The sequence below is a fragment of the Macaca mulatta genome, chromosome 11 (assembly GCF_049350105.2).
Source record: "Macaca mulatta isolate MMU2019108-1 chromosome 11, T2T-MMU8v2.0, whole genome shotgun sequence".
NCBI lineage: Eukaryota > Metazoa > Chordata > Mammalia > Primates > Cercopithecidae > Macaca > Macaca mulatta.
In genome coordinates this window covers 76,146,431-76,167,512 of record NC_133416.1, presented here as the reverse complement: position 1 = coordinate 76,167,512, position 21,082 = coordinate 76,146,431, and the positions used below count along the sequence as shown (strand labels likewise).

Here is a 21,082-nt window from a genome sequence, read left to right as displayed (position 1 = left end):
GTGGTTTTGATTTGCATTTCCCTGATTATTAGTGATGTTGAGCATTTTTTCATATGTTTGTTGGCCATTTGTATATCTTCTTTTGAAAATTGTCTATTCATGTCCTTAGCCCACTTTTTGATGGGGCTGTTTGTTTTTTTCTTGCTAAATTGTTTAAGTTCATTGTAGATTCTGGATATTAGTCCTTTGTCAGATGTATAGATTGTGAAGATGGTCTCCCACTCTGTGGGTTGTCTGTTTACTCTGCTGACTGTTCCTTTTGCTGTGCAAAAGCTCTTCAGTTTAATTAAGTCCTAGACATTTATCTTTGTTTTTATTGCATTTGCTTTTGGGTTCTCGGTCATGAAATCCTTGCCTAAGCCAGCATCTAGAAGGTTTTTTCCAATGTTATCTTCTAGAATTTTTATAGTTTCAGGTCTTAGATTTAAGTCCTTGATCCATCTTGAGTGGATTTTTGTATAAGCTGAGAGGTGAGGATCCAGTTTCATTCTCCTACATGTGGCTTGCCAGTGATCCCAGGACCATTTGTTGAATAGGGTGTTCTTTCCCCTCTTTATGTTTTTGTTTGCTTTGTTGAAGATCAGTTGGCTGTAAGTATTTGGGTTTATTTCTGGGTTCTCTATTCTGTTACATTGGTCTATATGCCTATTTTTATACCATTACCATGCTGTTTGGGTGACTATGGCCTTATAGTATAGTTTGAAATCAGGTAATGTGATGCCTTCAGATTTGTTCCTTTTGCTTAGTCTTGCTTAGTCTTGCCTTGTGGGCTCCTTTTTTGGTTCCATATGAATTTTAGAATTTTTTTTTGCTAGTTCTGTGAAGAATGATGGTGGTATTTTAATGGGAATTGCATTGAATTTATAGATTGCTTTTGGCAGTATGGTCATTTTCACAGTATTGATTCTACCCATCTATGAGTATGGGATGTGTTTCCATTTGTTTGTGTCACCTATGATGTCTTTCAGTAGTGTTTGTAGTTTTCCTTGTAGAGATCTTTCACCTCCTCAGTAAGGTATATTCCTAAGTATTTTATTTTTTGCAGCTATTGTAAAAGGAGTTTGATTTGATTCTCAGCTTGGTTGCTGTTGGTGTACAGGAGAGCTACTGATTTGTGTACATTAATTTTGTATCTGGAAACTTTGCTGAATTCTTTTATCAGTTCTAGGAGCTTTTTAGAGGAGTCTTTAGAGTTTTCTATGTGTGCAATCATAGCATCAGCAAACAATGACATTTGACTTCCTCTTTACCAATTTGGATGCCCTTTATTTCTTTCTCTTGTGTGATTGCTCTGGCTAGGACTTCCAGTACTATGTTGAATTAGAAGTGGTGAAAGTGGACATCCTTGCCTTGTTCCAGTTCTCAGAGGAAATGCTTTCAACTTTTCCCCATTCAGTATTATGCTGGCTGTGAGTTTGTCATGGAAGGCTTTTATTACATTGAAGTATGTCCCTTGTACGCCGATTTTGCTGAGAGTTTTAATCTTAAAGGATGCTGGATTTTGTCAAATGCTGCTTCTGCATCTATTGAGATGATCAGGTATACTATTTTATCACATGGTATTGTGATTATTTGCGCACTCATCTATCTCTATCTCCTCTATGAGATTTGAGCTCCTTCAGGGAAAGACACTATCTGTTTCTCTACATCTGCCCTGAGCCTAATAATGCCTGAAACATAGGATCTACTCAACAAACGTATGTTGGTCTGTGCTATTGAGGATCAATAACTTGCTGAGCAGCACATTCTTTTCTGACCCAGAAGCAAAGCACCCAATATCGGGCTTAGCCTGTCTCGGCTCCAAGACCAACCATGCAGTTACCCAGGAGGATATGAAAATAATGACACAGAATCAAGTGAATTTTGATGTGCAATCTGCTATGATCTTATGCCTTAGTTGGAGAACCTGGGTTTTGGCCTTGATCCTGGGATCATTCTCTCAAGTCATCACTAGACCCACATTTTACTCTTGTGTGTCCAAGTTTCTATTTTGGTGATATGCTGGTCCAAGGATTACCAAAAGCAAGGTTTCTCCTTTTCTAGGCAAGACTATATTTTGATTCCTTTTCTGGCAATGTAATGGAAATTTCAAAACATCAGGAAGCTAGTAAAAAGTTTCACCCTTAGGAGGCGGAGCTTGCAGTGAGCAGAGATCTCGCCACTGCACTCCAGCCTGGGCGACAGAGCAAGACTCTGTCTCAAAAAACAAAAAAGTTTCATCCTTAATTCTCTATTAAACACAATGTTAGGCGCAGCAGTACCTGTATTGTGTCTAGCCCTTGACCCGAAGGTGAGATTCTTCAAGTATCTAAACCATTCCAGGTGGAGGCTTTGACTAAAGCCACAGGGTAAGTGGAATGATGGGGCATGGAGTTTATGGAGGGAGTTGTGCTGGCTCTAAATCATTGCTGCAAATTTTTTGACACTCCTCCCATCTAGAAGTGGCATCTAAGTCCCCACTCCTTGAATCTAGGTGGACATAGAGAGTATGGTGGAAGTGATGTCATGTGATTTCTAGGGCTAGATCATAAAAGATCATGCAGCTTCTTCCTTATTTACTGGAAAACTACTCTTGGAACCCTGAGCTTCACATAAGAATCTAGGTTGAACCATGCTATAGACTGAATGTTTGTGTTGCCCCCAAATTCATATGTTGAAATCCAATCCCTAATGGAATGGTATTTGGAGATGGGGTCTTTGGAAGGTGATTAGGTCCTGAGGGCAGAGCCCTCATAAGTGGGATTAGTGCCCTTATGAAAGAGACCCTAGAAAGATCCTTTGCCCCCCTCTACCACATGAGGTTACACTGAAAATATGGCTATATGTGAACCAGGAAGCAGACCTCTATCAGACACTGAATCTGCTGGTAGGTTGATCTTCGACTTCCTAGTCTCCAGATCTGTGAGAAATACCGTTTATGAGACACCGGAGTCTAGGGTAGTTTGTTATAGCAGCCTGAATGGACTAAGACACACCATCAGCAGAGCCACGTCACCAACAGAGCTGCTCTTGCCTCCATGATCTAAAAAGCCACTGGCTCTTAAATCATGTCACCACTGCCACAATTGGGATTCCACCACAATCAGAAAGTCACTGTGATCTGGTGACTGTCCCAGTCTCAGCATTATATTACCTTGCTGCAATCTGCACCAGCAGAGTGAACGCCCTGGACCCCACCTCTGATCACCTGCAACCAACAGCTCCATGGCCATGGTTGTGAGCAGAAAGAGAAGGAGGGGAAGATGTTATGGCCCCTGGTTTGCTTTCATTTTTGTTTTTGTTTTTGTTTGTTTTTGTTTTTGTTTTTTTTAGCATTCCAGGCTTTGTAGCATAAAAAAGCACACCTAAAGTGGGATGGATGTTGAGTGCAAACCTGCAATACCATCATCATGTCTTTTTTCTTCTATAGGACTATAAGCAATTTACATAAGCACCTGAATATCCAATACCCCAAAATATCCAGCAATTTTCAAGTCATTATTGAGATAAGGAGGGAGTGTTCATGAGGGAGAAAAAAAAAGAGGGAAGAATCCTGAAGTCCTATATGCCTCTTGCAAGTCTGCCAGGAAATGGAGCCCTCAGGGGTAGGATGATATGGTCTTAGTCTTGAAAAAGCTTCTGTTCTAGATATTCTCCATTTTCCCACCCTACTCTAGACCCACTCTTCACTCATCTCCACTACACCTTGTGCCCTGGGAGGCTGACCTCCACAGATGGCATCGCCTGGGTTCCTGTGCTCCCGGTTTCTGGTTGGGCTTAGCCAGTGAGAGGCACCAGCAAAAGATCAGATAGCAAGGTGAGAGTGGTCAGCTTGTTTATTCCCTGGCTCCTTCTGTACCAGCTATCATTTGGCTGTAACTACTTTTCTCTACCTAATACTGCCACCCAAGTCAGAGCACTTGTCAGGTTAGCCCCAGTCCACCAGCAACAGCTCTCACTGGTAACTGCTTTCCCTTACCCTTTCAGGGCCAGTAGTATTCATGACTTCCCATGGATTCTAGTCATGGAATGTAATTACCATCCTCCACCTTTGCAAGAGTACTGGTTACTGAGTGTGCTGTTTGTTTACTGCTTGAACACAGACTTCGGAATGACTGCCGGGGTCTCCGGGGACCATTTGCCTGTGCATTCTACCACCTCTTGCACAGCACCATGCTTTACAGATCCCATGTTCCACCTAACTAGTCAGAGTTTCTTCCTTGCATCGAAGCTGAGTCGGCTTCTTCAGGAGTGGTGCTCCCAATACATGAGGCAGCTGTGGCTCCACATAAAGTGTCTTGAGAACAAGTGAGCTGGCTTTAAGAGGACAATGACTGCCATTGATTGGATATGGTTCCAGGCATTCAACTGTTCGATTTCAGTTCCTTACCTGTACAGGAGAGAATAGCAACCACCTGTCAGGATTGAATAAGGTTAAGTATGTAAAACAGCGGGGGTAAACAGCAGACAGTTTTACAGTACTAGCCATCACCTTTTGGAAGCTTGGCACTCTTTCCATTTATCTCCACTATTACATTTTTCCTTCTGCTAATTAAGTTTCTTATTGGTAACAAACTGATGTCTTAATTAGTACTACAATCCTGGTGGTCTAAATCTTTGTTCCAGGAAGAAAGGAACGAGAAAAGAAAAAAAAAAAAAAGGCAAGGCTGGGGTGGCTAATAAAAAGTCATTTCCACTCCTGAAAAGAGAACACTGTGCCAGGGGCCCTAAACTTTCTCACTTACTAACTTGCGGTGGAGATTTGGCAAAAGAAGTTTTACTGTGGTTTGTGACTTTGGTCAGTCAATAGAGCCTTTGGCCTTGGGCTGAAATAGATAGTGTAGAGTCATTGTGACAGAATGAAACCAGAGTGAAGTGTGGCCAATCTGCTGATTTCCACGGCACTTTGTGTCCCAGTTGTTCCAGATCTCTTCCAGATCTCAGACAGCTTTTAGGATTTCAGCTAAAAGAGTGGCCGGGACAGCTGGACAATCTGGCAGAGTTTTAATAGGTTTTGAATCCTGACTTTCCATTTTATTAAAGAAGCATTTAAAATATTTAGGGGGCTCTAATTACAACCGATAATAAAAGACATCTTAAAGAAGGCAAGCTTCATATAATTATAAAAGATTAAGGTTTTGAAAGAATTCACAGGTCTAGAGAGAATAGTGGAATTGTATGGGAAAAGTGAAGATTTGCTTACAAGATGCAGGCAAAATTTACCAAAATTCTTCAGGATATTATTTAAAAAGAGAAGGTCTACATGATGAATTATTCTAATATCATCAAATATCCCAAATCTAAACTGAGTCACAGCCAGGCACGGTAGCTCACATCTGTAATCCCAGTGCTTCGGGAGAACGAGGCAGGAAGATCACTTGAGTCCAGGAGGTCGAGACCAACCTGGGCAACGTAGTAAGACTCTGTCTCTATAGAACATTTAAAATATTAGCTGAGCATGGTGGTGCGCACCTGTAGTTCTAGCTATTCTGGAGGCTGAGGCAGGAGGATCACTTGAGTCTAGGAGTTTGAGATTATAGTGAGCTACGATTGCACCACTGCACTCCAGCCTGGCTGACAGAGACAGACCATGTCTCTATAGACAAACACACACAGTCACATTTAAGCCCCAAAGTAAGGCAGGCCTGAACTAAAACCTAGGGCATTTACTCTTGATTATGGTAAGAATTTACACCTCAGTGGCTAAACATAAACAGGCTTAAAAGAACAATGAAAAAGGTACCTGTCTGCTGACACAGCTATTTAAGGTACACACACCTGTAGGGAAGATGGTCCAAGCATTTAATAATCGGCATTGCTTGGCACAAGCACCAACCGGGTAGAGCAGACTTTACCATGATCTGCTATTCGGCTGAACCAGGGCACGCCACCTGAACACCATCTCTGCCTACGTTCTATGCAACAGCTCTCTGCCCATCACCTGCAGCGGCTCCCCAGTCTATGACAAAACCATCCACCATTCACAGCATTCCATGTTTCCCAAAAATGCAGCCTTTTTTTTTTTTTTTCCAAAAAAAGTCCAAATTCTTTAGCATTATTTTATTCTTCACTGTCTGTCTTCTCCATTCCACTACCAAAGCCAACTTTGTAACTTCTTGGCAACTTGCAAGCAGATGGTTCTCCCAAGCCAGCAGAGAATGCTGTCCTGAATTAAGAGATGCCGCCTTGAAGGGGGCAGCTGGCCTCCATGAGTCATCAATCCTGTCTCTTGAGGATGCGGCTCTGCTCACCTTTGAGAAGGTGATGAGGGCGTGGGCAGCTGAGCAGAATCAGGCCTGTTGAGACGTCTCTTAGCACTCAAGCCTGGTTACACTGAACTTCATCCTGATCAGCCCAGTGAAAAATCAAAAACAAAGAGTTCCAGTCACCAAGGAGTTGGCAAGCTCAGCAGGAAGTAGGTTAGGTGGATTTATTTATTTATTTACTGTTTATTTATTTATTTATTTTACTCGAGTGACTTTTCTGGGCTTTCATAACCCGCTGCAGTTAGCTTTCGCTGTTCCTGTGATGGATGGAAATCATTTCCTTAGACTTCTGTCTTTGCTGCTGCTACTCCTTAAGGGCAGGAGCTTTGTCTCATTCTTTGCTATATTCCCAGATCCTAATCGAGTGCCAGGCATACCTGCCATGTACTCAGAAAAGATTTGTTGAGCAAAACAGGATTGGACTTAGAGTAAAAAAAAATTGCACTGTACTAAAACAGCAATCTCTCTGGATCCACTTTGTGGTTAATCCAATATAAGAAAATGATAATTAGATTACATTTAATGTTTTATGATTATATATTTCTAACCTAAGAATTTTAGTAGCTGGTGAGAATAAACGTGACGCTCATGGACTGAAGCTCTCAAAGCATACTTTTAGTATTATACATATAAACATGAATCAAAAGTAAACCAGTATTAAGAAAATATATTTTAAATTGCTTAGCATTCTCTTTTTAGAAATTATCAGCCAAGCGTGGTGGCTCACGCCTGTAATCTAAACACTTTGGGAGGCTAAGGTGGGTGGATCACTTGAGATCAGAAGTTCGAGACCAGCCTGGCCAACCCCATCTCTACTAAAAATACAAAAATTAGCCAGGCATGGTGACAGATGCCTGTAATCCCAGGTGGCTGCTACTTGGGAGGCTGAGACAGGAGAATTGCTCGAACCTGGGAGGCGGAGGTTGCAGTGAGCCGAGATTGCATCCACTGCATTCCAGCCTGGGGGACAGCAAGATTCCATCTCCAACAAAACAAAACAAAACAAAAAACAAAAAACGAAAAAACCCACAAAATTATCTATAAAATCATTTTCTTTACAAACAGCAAAATAATCAGTTTAGTAAAAAACAAATTTTTTTAGTGATTCTGGAATAAAGTTTCCCACAAATGAAAGTTATAACTTACTAGGGAGATAAATAGAGATGTGAATTGTAGGAAACAGGTCATGTCCCTTCTATTAAAAACAAAAACAAAAAACAGCAACTAGTTTTTACTGATTTCCTTTTTATTTTAAAAGAAACAACTTTTCATTGATAAACCTTGGAAAAATATGGATAAGGGATTTAAAAAATCATCCTAATCTACATTCCATAAATAGTCAGTGCAGATAGTTTGAGTATTTCTTCGCAGTCTTATTTCTATACATCCACATAATTATTACATGGTTGACATTGTATTGTTTACACGGTTTTACATCTGGTTCCTCTTTTACTTAATGTCATAGCTTGAGCCTCATTAAAAAATAAAACGGTGACACTGATACACTTTTGGTCAAGACCATGTTTGGCCTTGCCTTTTTCATGTTGGTGAGTGACAAACTGAACATCTCACCCTTGTCCCAGTAGCATGCCTGGGGTAGAGATAGACTGGGGTTAGCAGTAAAGTCTCTGGCTTTACGCACAACTGGGCCTTATTTTTAATGTATCTGGTTATGTCTCAAAACACCTGACCAAATATTGCACCTTAGGAGGGGCAGGAGGAGAAGTAGTACCCAGAGGAAAGCAACAAATGTGGTGAAAGGGTCATCTAAGGAAGGAAAGAACTGGGTTGCTTTCCCTGAACACAGAGGAGAATAGTAATAGTGAGTGGCCTGGCTCACTGGGAGTCATGTCTGATTTGCTTTCGCTACTCTGCTGGGTGTCTCCCTGGGCTCCTCCCACCCTCTCCACCTTCTCCGTGCCCTGGGAGGCTGACCTGCAGGAGCGGCTCCACAGGCTTTCTTGCCCTGTGACTTCAAGCTGGATTGGCCACTGGGGAGCCCTGATGGGCTTAAGGAGAATGACACTGGTGTATTCACTCTCCAGCTCCCTTTTGGTGGAGTCACTGCAGACTGGCTGTATCTCCCCACCGAAGGCCACACCTGCTCTGTCATGCGCTCTCTGACTCTGCCTTCTGGTGAGCACCCTCTCCTCTTGCCCTGTCAGGTCTGGGCATGGGTGGGGAACAGAGGGGTGGTAGCAGTGCTTGTCATTACTAATTCTGGGGACGGCACTACTCTTTTCCCTACACTTTGCTGATCTTTTCAATAACCTTCTTTTAAACTCTTCAAATTGTCCAATATGAGGACACCCTCTATTTCTTGCCAAGACTGTGATAGAAATATTGAAACCACATTCCCTCCTCCAAGGCTAGCATATTTCATTTAATATTCAGAATCCAACTATTACCTGAGTTTCCTCAGCAGGGTCATTTGAGGCTAATAAATGTGTAAATAACCCATCTCCAGTTCTAGCAAGTAGCTGTTTCTAATGGCGCTGCTGCTGCTGGCAATGAGGAACAGTAATGCCAGCTGCCGTCATGTGCCCATTCAATGCCTGGGCCACATACTCTTCACAAGTAGGCTTGATCCTCAGAACAAGTCATTAACAAGGTGGCTTTTGTTTCCACTTTAGAGTTGAGTAAAACGAGTATCTAGAAATATAGGTAACTTTTACCTAATATCACACAACTAATGTATGCACATCCATTGCCTCACCTCCTTTAAACCTTGACTCAAATGACATTTTCTGTTAGGCCTTTCCTGGCCACTCCAATTTTAACAGTTCCTATCCCCCTTCCCTGCTTTATTTTTCTCCTCAGCATATCATTGGCTTATATACCTTGTTCTCCTCATTTGTCTTGATTAATATCTATCTCACTCCCCTTGAGTGTAAGCTCCATGAGGACAGTGGGGTTTTTTTGGTCTTTTTTTGTTTTGTTTTTTTGATATGGTCTTGCTCTGTTGCCCAGGCTGCAGTGCAGTGGCTCAATCACAGCTCACTGCAGCCTCGAACTGCTGGGCTCAAGTGATCCTCCCACCTCAGCCTCCCGAGTAGCTGGGCAGCTGGGACTATAAGCATGTGCCACCATGCCCAGCTAATTTTAAAAAAGTTTTTCTTAGAGATGAGGGCTTTGCTGTATTGCCCAGGCTGGTCCTGAACTCCCAGCCTCAAGTCATCCTCCTGTCTCAGCCTCCCAAAGCACTGGGATTAGAGGCGTGAGCAACCATGTCTCGTGTTTTATTCACTGCTTTATCCCAGCACTTAAAATGATCCCTGGCACACAGTAGGTCCTGAATAAATATGTATTTATATATCCTGAATAAATATGTGTATATATGTATGCATATATGTATGTATACATACATATATGTGAATAAATATATATGTGTCCTGAATAAATATGTATATTTATATATTCATCATATATATTTATATACATATATACATTTATTCATATATATGTGTGTATGTATGAATATGTCCTGAATAAATATGTGTATAAATATGTGTATACATATATACACACATATTTATTCAGGAACTACTATGTGCCAGGGATAAAAAAACAATTTTTTTATATATAAAATATATCAGGGACATATATAAAATATATCAGGGATCAAAAAAATATATATATATAGCAATTCTCCTGCCTCAGCCTCCCAAGTAGCTGAGATTACAGGCGTGTGCCACCACGCCTAGCGAATTTTTTGTATTTTTTGGTATAGGTGCGGTTTCACCATGTTGGCCAGGCTGGTCTTGAACTCCTGACCGCAGGTGATCCAACCGCCTCGGCTTCCCAAAGTGCTGGGACTACAGCTATGAGCCGCTGTGCCTGGCCTTGAATAAATATTTTTAAATGAATGGATGATAAAGCCAGAATTCAGAGTCAGGTCTGTCTAACTTGAAGGTCTTTGTTTTTCTACAATGTCCTCCTTCGCTAGTCACAAGCAACATAACTAGATAATAGCCTCAAAGAGAAAAGACAATAGCATATTTTGTACTAGATGTAACCATTATGCAACCTGTTATGACTGTAACATGAGACCACTAATGAAAGAAAACAAAATGATGCTGACATATTTGTTTTTAAAAATGTGTTTACTACCAAGACAACCAGACATATGGTAAGACCATGTGGGCTTTCACAGAAGTGAGGAACCACTTGGAATGGAGAAGAAAGAATATTGAGCAATGGATTTTGGTGCAGACAGCAGCCACTCACTGTTGACTCAGTGCAGGTGCAGGTGCTCATGGAGTGAATAGAAGTTTTCTTCAGGGTCAGGAGAGACAGATGACATAGGCATGCAAGCTGAGAATACATGGCCAACTGGTGGGAGCATGAGTCTGGAAGAGGCAGACATTCTGGAACTGGATCCTGAATGTTGCCTTTTCCTTGGTCTTTGGGTGCTTTATGCTTCATTTCCCATGGTGCTTAGGAAAGGGGGAAGGAATAGTAATGACTGAACAGATTGGTGGTCAGAAATACATTCAGGGGCGGCCGGATGCGGTGACTCATGCCTGTAATCCCAGCACTTCGGGAGGCCAAGGTGAGTGGATCATGAGGTCAAGAGATTGAGACCATCCTGGCCAATATGGTGAAACCCCGTTTCTACTAAAAACACAAAAATTAGCTGGGTATGTTGGTGCGTGCCTGTAGCCCCAGCTACTTGGGAGGCTGAGGTAGGAGAATTGCTTGAACCTGGGAGGCGGAGGTTGCAATGAGCCGAGATCCCGCCACTGCACTCCAGCCTGGTGACAGAGCAAGACTCGGTCTCAAAAAAGAAAAGAAAAGAAACACATTCAATAGCAAGTTGCAAAGTCCTTGCTTTCCAACTGTGGATATTCCAGAGAGATTAATGATTACCTGGTGACTAGAGCATAGGCTGTGGCCTCAGACACACATGGGTTTACCTGCTTGCTCTACCACTCACCTTGACCTTGAGCAAGCTACTTAACCTTGCTAAGCATCCGTTTCCTTGGTTACACGATTGGGCAGTAGTAGTATTGATTTCATTGTTATAAAGATTGCAGGAGATAACCCTTGCGCCTAGCACAGAAGAGGTGCCCAATAAATAAGTGTTCAAAATCACAGTTATGTTGGACTAATAACTGGATTTGGATGGAGTCAAATTGCTGACCAGAGGGAGTTACCATTTTCTCCAGCATGAGGTGTCTTGTCATTACAGAGAAAGATAATAGCGCTAGAGGAGCTCAGGAACTTCCACCGCCCAGGCTCTGGGACCTCTGACATCACTAGGTAAGAGTTTTTCCTTCTCATAGAAAATGGGTAGAATTAAAAGACTGGACTATTGGTTCAAAGTTCTCTGGGTGCCCCTTCCCAGAGAAAGGCTCTATTTTGCCCAAAGTCTTCTTAAAGATTGTGCCTGTTTGCTGTGTAACATTTCTATTAGAAATATGTGGAAGCTTGCCCCTTAGCATCCCAAACGACATAGGAAAATTATGAGTGATTGTCAAAAAGGGCCTATAATTTATTCCTTGAAAATACAATAAAATGACCAAGCAGACGCCCCCCACCTGAGGAAAGGCAGCCCACCAGAACTGCTGGACTAATCAGCAATGCAGGAGCATGCCCTCTCTTTTCCACCCCCAACAATGTAGACATTACCTACCAGCCACGTGAGGGTACTTAAATTTAAATCGATTTAAAAATATTAAAAATTCAGCTCTCCAGTTGACCACATTTCTAGGGCTCCATAGCCGTATGTGGCTAGTAGATACCATATTGGATTCTGCAGATATGGAATATTTCTTTCATCATGGAAGGATCTACTGGATTGTGCTGTCTAGTGGGTAATGCCAGCTCAAGGCTCAGAGTCATTCAGACAAAGTAAAAGGCTCCATTTTCAGACCAGCACTGAAAGTGATAAGGGCAAATTGAATATTGCTCAGCATGGAACTTCATGGAGAAAATAAGAGACCATAAAACCATTTCAACTGGACTCTTAGTGTCCTCAAACTTCCATGTCATTGTGATTTTTTTAAAAAGTGTGATCCAATCTAGAGAGAGCATTGTGCCTGCATTTTGCCACGTCTTAAAATAATGGTTCAAATCTTCTCTAAAATATAATTTTATTGTAGAGCTGTAAGTCAAGCACACACTTAGAATCCTGAAGAACCCTCACTCAGGTCCTTACTGAAGGCTCAAACCCTGTGTTCCAACTAAGGCAAACAAGGTTTTGGAGATTTTGGAGATTTTTAATGAAATCTCTTGACTTGGATCACCACCTACTACCCAGACACCCCTCTCCCTTATGTCTTCTTCCCCCCAGACACATTCCCTCGGCTATCTCTAACCCTTTCTATTCCACTTCCTGTGTTGCCTCCCAACCTCTGGCTCCGTCATTGGTCATTGGTATTGGTCATTCTCAGCCAATTCAAGCTCCTGTGATGGATGAGGGATGGGTCAAGTAGGGTGGAAGGTCCTTAAAACCTTGAAAAGTGGGCTGGGCACAGTGGCTCACACCTGTAATCCCAGCACTTTGGGAGGCTGAGGTGGGTGGATCACCTGAGGTCAGGAGTTCGAGACCAGCCTGGCCAACATGGTGAAACCCCGTCTCTACTAAAAATACAAAAAAAAAAAAAAATAGCCAGGCGTGGTGGCGGGCACCTGTAATCCCAGCTACTCAGGAGGCTGAGGCAGGAGAATCGCTTGAATCCAGGAGGTGGAGGTTGAAGTGAGCCAAAATCACGCCATTGCACTCCAGCCTGGGTGACAAGAGCAAGACTCCGTCAAAAAAAAAAAAAATCTTGAAATGTGAATGGAACAGGAAAGTCGCAGAGGCCCCTGTGGCAGTCTGATTGCAGGGCCACAGAATAAAGCATCTAAAAAACAACCCGAGCTTTTGCACACAGTAAAAAACACAAACACAAAAAAACCTCCTGCTAGGATTTTCATATCATGCTAAGAGTCGTTGTCTCCTTGGTTTCGAGTTAAATTTTAAACAGCTCTCTCTTATTACTTTAGCCTTAGTAGTTGTTGAGCACTAGGAAGGAAGGCATAAAAAGACTCGTTCTGCCACACTGGCAACCTTGAATAGCCCGCAGGCTCACATGGCTAGGCTACGTCGTCAGTACCAAATAAAATGAGGGAAGTTTCCGAATATAAGCAAGAAGAGTCTTCAAATATCCAAGCAAACAAGAACGATCTTATTTCCAAACGAAATCATTTAGGGTGGTTACCCCCACAGTTTAGTTAAAGGGCTAGTAAATTCCCCAAGTCAGTGTTTGTGAAGTTCTTTACATTTCTCAGAAAAAAAACAGCCCAGTGGTCCCTAAGTTAATATCATCCCACTGTGCAGTTTACATTCCTCGCACCGTGTTCCCACTGCTCTGGAAAAAGCCTACTGTGGCCCAGTGGTTTTCAGAACCTGCAAAGCTATGAAAGCTGCTCTTAAATGAAATCTGACAAGAAGCCTGGTATGTAAAAGAGACAGAAGTGAAGCTGCTCTGGTTGAAGGAGGAAGGAGGCCCAGGCTGTCGCCTCAGAGTCCCTACGGTACCTGGAGGGCTTGTGGAGCACCATTTGAGCTTCACTACCCCATACGGACTGATTAGAAACCTCACATTGCACATTTCAATGTCAAAGATGCTCGGGTTGGGGAAGATTATCATCTGTCACTTTCAAAAGAATTTTGTAAAGGATGCTGGAAGCGATTACTTCAAGGACCAAGCAAATTCAAGGATGCCGAGACTAAAAAGAATTATTCATCCATATTTATTATTCCTCTGCCACACTCATGCAAAAGAGTGAATTCTTTGCAGCTTTAGTGTTATTTTAACAGGTTATTGCTATTGCTTTTGCCTTTATGGCATGAGAGGGCTTCTGTACCTGTGCAGACCGATGTCCAGAAGTCCAGTAAGTGACCACATGAAAGACAGAACAAAGCAAACATTTCATTAAAACTATTTTTCTTTTTCCTTTTTTTATTGAGGTAAAATACACATACGGAATTTACTATCTTTACCATTTTTTTTCTTTTTCTTTTTGAGACGGAGTCTCGCTCTGTCGCCCAGGCTGGAGTGCAGTGGTGAGATCTCAGCTCACTGCAACCTCTACCTCCCGGGTTCAAGGATTCCCCAGCCTGAACCTCCCGAGTAGCTGGGATTATAGGCGCCTGCCACCACACCCAGCTAATTTTTGTGTTTTTAGTAGAGACAGGATTTCGCCATGTTGGCCAAGCTGGTCTCAAACTCCTGACCTCGGGTGATGCACCCACCTTGGCCTCCCAAAGTACTGGGATTACAGGCGTGAGCAACCCAAGCTGGCCTCATCTTTACCATTTTTAAGTATACAGTTCTGTGGTAATAAATCCACTGAGAATCTTTTCCCCCTTATTTTCCTCTCCTGCAAATGTCTCATTTTCAATTTACATAACATTTTACAAATTATTGCTTAAAGATTATCACATTTAAATTTTTTATTTTACAACGCATAGCATTTTGGCGCTAGGAGAAGAAAAAGAAGATATTGGTGTCAGGGGTGGCTACAGGACAATAGGGGAAAAAAGAAAGAAGAAAATTTTCAGGGGAGATTTTTGGTATTCCTGGAGGTGGCTTTCATGCCCTGTAAGATTGCTCAGGTCTTTTCTATATTCCTTTACATTTTAAATGACAACTGAAAACGTTTTATTCTTTCTTAAGATGTCAACTTATGAATCTTCTTGCTGCATTTATTAATACAAATCTAGAAGAGTTCAATAATCACATTTTAGCTTTTACAGCATAATCTTTTAAGCATTTAAAATTGTACTTTTAATTTTAATATAAATATATTTTTTGCCTTAGTTGGTTATCAAATGAACTTTATTATATATTTATATAATTCTTGTACATCTAATTAAATTTACAAAGATGGTTAAACTTAAGTTTTTAAATTATTCCATTATTGCTTATAATCCAAGTAAAATTATCTTATTCCTCTGAAGTCTAAATTAACCCAATTAACTCTTTCTAAATTGGAATCACAACTTGCTAGATACCTTAAAATGCCGAATTCTTAAATACTGCAAGCACTTAAAATACCAGAAAAACACAGATTATTCTAAACTTAACATAAAAGTATAAATAATTTGAGTGTTATTTATTTCATCGTTTTTCTATTTAATAATAAATCTTTTCAATGAGAAAATAATGTCAGCCCAAACCATAGTTGATGTTTTTGACCCAGTGCACTGAGCTTCTTAATTGTACACAGAAAGCTCCTGTCCAGACCACAAGATTCCGTCCTTTTACTTAATTCGAATGGGTCACATGAAGCCCAAGTCCTATTAATAGTGACCATAATGAGGTCCTATAATTTTCAAAAAGTGTGGGTGTCCTAGACCATGTCCTTGAGTTTAAATCATATTATTACCTAATTGTCTTTATTATTGGAAATCTGTAACTCCATTAAAATTGTAACTAACTTGTACTTCTTTGGGTCTCCTAAGATAGAAATGTCATTTTATTTAATTCTTCTTGCCTTGAGGATTAGTCTAATTAGTCACAAATAAAATCATGCTAATAATAAATAATAAAGAAAAGGACTGTGGAATTGAATACAATTTTATAGAAAAGGTTGGAGCCCAAATAGACAAAACACAATTGCAGATGAAGGAAATAAATAAAAAGTTAGTTAAGTGGGCATTATTTAAGACCTTTTTTGTTTTTGTTTTTTGATGTTGTTGTTGTTTTTGGACACAGGGTCTCGCTCTGCTGCCCAGGCTGGAGTGCAGTGGGCAATCTCGAAATCTTGGCTCACTACAACCTACTCCTCCCAGGCTCAAGTGATTCTCCTGCCTCAGCCTCCTGAGTAGCTGGGATTATAGGGGCACACTACCCCACCTGGCTAATTTTTGTATTTTTAGTAGAGACGGAGTTTCACCATGTTGGCCAGCCTGGTCTGGAACTTCTGACCTCAGGTGATCCGCCTGCCTCAGCCTCCCAAAGTGCTAGGATTACAGGTGTGAGCCACTGTGCCCGGCCTCTATTTAAGACCATTTGGACTAGGTGTATCATCTGCTGGGATTGTAAACATAGAATAAAGGATAAGGAAAAAGAGAGTTTAATTCCAGATGTGCCATTAATTACTAGAAACAGTTTTGTCAACACTGCTAAATATTTAGCTACATAAATTTATAGCTCTGTCACCTGAGCCTGAATAAATCCAAACAGGAAAGTCCTCTGGGTTGCTATTAGAAACTCCAGGTCACTATTTAGAGTACCTAAACTCTACTATTTAGAGTTTTGCCACAGATGGATTTCATGAGAAAGTAAACATTTTGACCAGCCTGGCCAACATGGTGAAACCTCGTCTCTACTAAAAGTGTAAAAATTAGCCCGGCGTGGTGGTGGGTGCCTGTAGTCCCAGCTACTTGAGAGACTGAGACAGAAGAATCGCTTGAACCCAGGAAGGTGGAGGTTGCAGTGAGCCAAGATTGCACCACTGCACTCCAGCCTGGGTGACAAGAGTGAGACTCCATCTCAAAAACAAAACAAAAACAAAAAAGTAAACATTTTATGCATTTAATGTATCCATTTTATTCATCTACTTATTTATGTATTATTAGTTACTGCTCTTACCCCAAACAATCAGCGGTTGAACACAGCATAAGTTTAATGCACAATCATTTCATGGAACAGTTCAGTGTAGGTTGGAGAGGGGTTAGACTGTCCTCCCCACTGTCGTTCAAGGACCCAAACTTCTTATATTCAATGTCCTCTGTTGAATCTCTGAGTTCTGCCCAGCAGATGGGAGTAGGGAAATCACATGGCGAACTCTGGGAGAGGTTTTATGGGTCACCTTCCTGACTTCTACCTGCCTCCTTTTGGTCAGAACTCAACCACGTGGCCCCACCTGCCTGGAAGAATGTCCACTGGATCCAGGAGGAAAATAGAAACAGCATGGGGAACACCTAGCCAGTCTGCCACATTATAGCATAGCTGTAGACTAATAGTTAGGGTTTCATTCTGTAATTAAATCAAATAGACAAAAATTATCATCAACATACAAACTGAAGTGGTAAAGGAAAAGCGAGTACAATTTTATCATGCATGAAGGTCATGACACAGCCAGAGAAGTAATGATGTTCACACTCCTGTATCACTTAACTTCTGAGGTACCACATTTTCACAACTGCTTCCAAGTTGAGACTAACTACAACATTGAAACAGATGCTGTGAAAGTGAACTTTTTTTTTTTTTAAAGAAGACAGTTATGGTCAAATTTTCAAATACAAAATTTTTAGTAGAGCACCATGATTACTTGATAAGAGTTCATCTTCCTATAATGCTTCACTTTATGAAGTATGGGTTTATAATAAGGGAAATAATTTACTATGCCTCATGTTTAGTGTGAAGAATGGAGGAGGGAGAGATAGATGACATGAAGGCTACTACCTGATAGTTCCTGGTCTGAATCAGGCCTGGAAATGATGACAGGAAGGATATGGGAGGTGGGTAGAGGCACTCTGAGGCAGTGACAGAACCATTGTGAGGTTTCTGGGTTTCTGCTGTAAGACACAAGGAGGACAACAACATCATTAGTTGTGATGGGGAGCTCTGGAGAACTGGGTAGAAAAAACAAGGTTTAGTTTTTTAAAACAAGATTTTGAGATTTCACAACATAGAAAAGTGATGAAAAGCATGAGTTTATGGCCAGTAAGACCTAGTTTTGAGTCTCTGATGCACCACTTGCTAGCTCTGAGAACTTGGACATATTAACCTCTATAACTATCTGTAAAATGTGGATAACAAGACCTATTTCAAAGAGATGTCATAGTAATTAAAATACCTATTTTTCTCACTAGAATTTAAGGTTTGTAAGGCTGGAAACCTCTTTCTTTCTCATTGTTATATTCCTGGCACATGCTAAACTCCCAGTGTCAGATAGCTCTATGATTTTAATAACAGTTCACTATTATCATTATCCATGTAAATGTATCTAGCAGGTAGCCAATAATTAAAGCGTATAATTCAGGAGCAGTGCTCCCTGAGACACACAAAAGAGGGGCCCTTGCCTTGGGCCTGGGTTTCAGAGCAGTGCAATTCATGAGGTGGTCTAGGGACCAGTCAGTCCACAGATGGCTTGTTACTAGACCACATGAAATAAGCACAGAAATTGAGAATAAGCATTTAGAAACTTTTGTACCAATCTGACATTGGTTCATTGTCTCATTAAATAGGGTATAGACCAGCTATGGTATGGTCAAATAGAGTACTGAATCACATATGATGTAGATTTCATACTATTATGGACAATATAACTGCTTTCCAACATGTAATATATTCAGGTTAGTTACCTATAACCTAAAAGTTAGTAAAATATAAATAGATGAAAGCATTTCAAGTTTTTTAAAATTTATTTTTAAATTTACAAATAAAAATTATATATATTTAATTGAAAGTATTTATTTTTGTAACTTATTATTTAGATCGTTTTCATATTAATCAAGTTAGTTAAAAAAAAAAAAAATATATATATATATATAGTTGGCTGAGCGTGATGGCTCATGCCTAAAATCCCAGCACTTTGGGAGGCCAAGGCAGGCAGATCAATTGAGGTCAGGAGCTCGAGACCAGTCCGGCCAACATGGGGAAAGCTTGTCTCTGCTAAAAACACAAAAATTAGCTGGGTGTGGTGGCACATGCCTGTAGCTCCAGCTGCTCTGGAGGATAAGGCAGGAGAATCTCTTGAACCCAGGGGGTGGAGGCTGCAGTGAACCGAGACCAAGGCCCTGCACTCCAGCCTGGGTGACAAAGTAAGATTCCATCTCAAAAAAACAAACAAACAAAAAATGTATATAGTTTAACCTAACAGCTAAAGTAAGAATATAAACTTTATAAAATTTATTTTTAACCCTAATTGGCTAATTGGGAAACAAGTTTTACAAGATTTCTTTTTCAAGAATCAACACACATTGCAAATGTTGTAGTTGTAGTAAACCAAATGACAATGGAAGTTGATTCTGAAGAAATAGAGACCAAAAAAGTTCATACTCGTTTTATTTGGATGTACAATTCTCATGTGTTGAGTTCACTTTGTAGTCATCATTGATGATAAAATGCTAAAACTATAGTGTATTATTCATAGCACTGTGCTGACTAATGAAGCAATGAAACCACTAAAATTTAAGTGGCATTTGCATACCATATGTAAAAAATAAGAGCAAAATCAAAAGAATTCTTTGAAAGAAGGAGTATTGAATTTAAAACCTGACAGAAGCAGATGTTAACTATTTCACATGAAAGAAACTTTGCAGGCTTCTTATAAAGTAGTATTTGGGATTGCTAAGATCAAACATATATACAATTGCCAAGACATGAATGCAAGACTGCATCAAAGATACTGGCTTAAAAATGTTGGGTGATACTGTGCAAGAGCAGTAGCTCAAATGCCATTTTCTAGTGAAACTATAGCTCAGCATATTTGGGAATTGGCTAGTGATATGGAAGGTTAACTCACAGGGAGAAAAATGAAATTAGCAGAGTATTTCTCATTGCAACTAGATGAATGCATAGATATTGTTATGGCCATTCGGTTATTATATGTATGATTTCAATGTGATTGCTATTGGAAGAAATAGTTCTTTTATTTTTTTAGCCTCACAGCCAATAAATACAACTGTGAATTGTGTAAAACTATAAAGGATTCCATTGTTCCTAAATGTGTCTGGAGTTTAGGATTTTGTGTAGGATTATATTCTGATGGCACAGCTGCCATGACTGGAAAACATTCTGGATTAGTTACCCAGTTTAAGGAACTTGTGCCAGAATGTAAATCAACATTCTGCTTCCTTCATCAAGAAAGAAGTCAGCTGAACATAGGAAATTCACGAGCCTGAAATGCCTTTCATAGAAAGATAATTTAAATTTCATTAAAATTTTAGAAGGTAAGTTGTTGCAACTGACTACCGGTGAAGGATTGAAGATGAATTTTGTTCCATTTTGCATAAAAACAAAAAATGAATGACCTGAGCTTGCTGAAATTACTCTGAAATATCTTATGCCATCCATCCATCAAAATACCCCTGTGAGACCAGTTTTGTTACAAAGCATGAAAACAGTTTAGATGTATGTTATTCCCTATAAGCGGTGTTTTATCAACTCAACCAAGATTGAACAGGTAATAGGCAAACTCATTTGTCACATTAAAACTCTTAAATATTGACATGAATGGTGCTGTTCAGTGTGCTATAGACATCTAATACTTGGGAATCCTATTGTATTCATAAAGTTTTGTTTAGTTATGACCATGAGCAATCAAAGTTATGAAGGGAGTAGTGATTGCCCATGTTAATTATCTGTACACATACAACAACAACATTGATTTTATAATTTTTTATCTTTTTAAAATTATATTTATGGAAATGTTATTTTATGCCTAACAATAAGAAACATGGATTTGCATTTTGTATGTCTTTGTTTTTATTTCACTTTTTTAGCAATTCTTTTTTTCTTTTTCTTTCTTTTTTTTTTTTTTTTTTTGAGAAGGAGTCTTCCTCTGTTGCCCAGGCTGGAGTGCAGTGGTGCCATCTTGGCTCACTGCAGCTTTGACCTCCCAGACTCAGTCATCCTCTCGCCTCAGCCTCCGGAATAGCTGGAACCACAGGTATGTACCACCAGCTGCCCAATTTTTTTAAATTTTTTTTTTGTAGAGATGAGGTCTTCCTATGTTGCCCAGGCTGATCTCAAACTCCTGGGCTCAAGCAATCCTCCTGCCTCAGCCTCCCAAAGTTTTGGGATTACAAGTGTGAGTCACCATGCCTGGCTACTATTCATTTTGTTGCAGTAAAAAATGTGATGATCTGTAACAGATAGGAAGTCAAAAAAAAA

The 21,082-nt window shown here is 40.3% G+C and overlaps 1 long non-coding RNA gene across 1 annotated transcript; it reads left to right on the top strand.

The window, feature by feature from the left end:
- Positions 1-8,182: 8,182 nt before the first annotated feature.
- LOC144332956 (uncharacterized) lies at positions 8,183-20,870 on the top strand. Its single transcript, XR_013401228.1, has 3 exons — positions 8,183-8,381; positions 11,437-11,507; positions 20,741-20,870. It is a non-coding gene; the product is annotated as an uncharacterized LOC144332956 (long non-coding RNA).
- The last annotated feature ends 212 nt before the right edge of the window (positions 20,871-21,082 follow it).